This window comes from Pleurodeles waltl, chromosome 12 (genome assembly GCF_031143425.1).
Source record: "Pleurodeles waltl isolate 20211129_DDA chromosome 12, aPleWal1.hap1.20221129, whole genome shotgun sequence".
In the NCBI taxonomy this organism is placed as follows: Eukaryota; Metazoa; Chordata; class Amphibia; order Caudata; family Salamandridae; genus Pleurodeles; species Pleurodeles waltl.
Genome location: NC_090451.1, coordinates 106,054 through 107,243, shown reverse-complemented (window position 1 = coordinate 107,243; position 1,190 = coordinate 106,054). Strand labels below are relative to the sequence as shown.

At 44.4% G+C, this 1,190-nt stretch overlaps 1 non-coding gene across 1 annotated transcript; it reads left to right on the top strand.

Annotated features, from left to right (window-relative positions):
* The first annotated feature begins 804 nt into the window (after nt 1-804).
* Nucleotides 805-875, top strand: TRNAG-GCC (transfer RNA glycine (anticodon GCC)). The gene has a single exon. It is a non-coding gene; the product is annotated as a tRNA-Gly (tRNA).
* Nucleotides 876-1,190: the final 315 nt, after the last annotated feature.

Below are 1,190 nucleotides of genomic sequence, written 5' to 3'. Positions count from 1 at the left end.
CAAAGAGAGAACGAAAACACTGATTGCCAAACTGTTGTTAGGTCTAAATCTTCCACATCAGCATCACAACTTTTCGTTAACCAGACACTGCAATAAGAGCAAAAAAATTCCAAAATGGGCCGGCAATCTCAACAGGCACTCAATCGATGGATAATATTCCTCTCTGTGTTTTTCATAAAAAATGACTTCCATCCTTGAGAGCTCGTAGGTAACACAAACGAAACATTGCAAAACACAGTACCTACATAATACCACAGCGGGTTATTTTTTTCTGAAGAAGATAAAGATATTGTTAAATACTCATAACCGCTGCACTCTTAGGACCCTAACAGGTTTTACATAGATCCTAAATGCAGTTAAGGAAGAGTGGCCCATGTGCCGCCTGGTGAGTGATAACAAAGAGCGATAGTTGGTGCACGGTCCTGATGGCAGTGCACCCGCAGCATTAACAGGTCACGGGGCCCGCGTGCTCCCGGAGCTCTTTGTTTTCTCTAGAGCTCTGACACGCATCAGGCTGTGCTGTAGTCGGCTATTTAGATGTTGTGACTGTTGCTGCTGTTGTTCCTTTCCCTTGCTCTATAAGGGCGTTCTTGGCGGTGAAGGATAACCCCTAAATACTGATGGCCATGAAGCACCCTCGTGCTGTAGAGACCCAGCAAAGGTTCTCAGGGGAATGTACAGTGTGAAGGGACATGTGGCAGGTGTTTCTGGTACTTAGAACACAACGCCTACAATGTATAAACTGCTTCCAGGCGTCTGTGCTACACTATATATATATACATACAGTGTGACACTCTCTAGTAAGCATTGGTGGTTCAGTGGTAGAATTCTCGCCTGCCACGCGGGAGGCCCGGGTTCGATTCCCGGCCAATGCATCATACATTTTCTAATTTTGTTTAGGCAACTCCCATTTTCTTTACAGTTTCAGGGTTGTAAAAAAGGAAATGACCAATTAGCGCGCACTTGAATTACAGAAGCATTATATTTGTTGTATATTTTTGCGTGGAGCGCTCATTGGATACAACGAAATACTTCTCAACTTCCAGTTTTTAAAGGATGCCTCCGCTGCCCCATTATGTTCTTATGTAAAGTATATCCCTCTGTCAGCCACATCGTGAAATCTGGGGATGGTTGGTGTTGAATCGTTTGACCCAGTTGAGAGACACCTAGGATGGGACGAGATAGCTAAT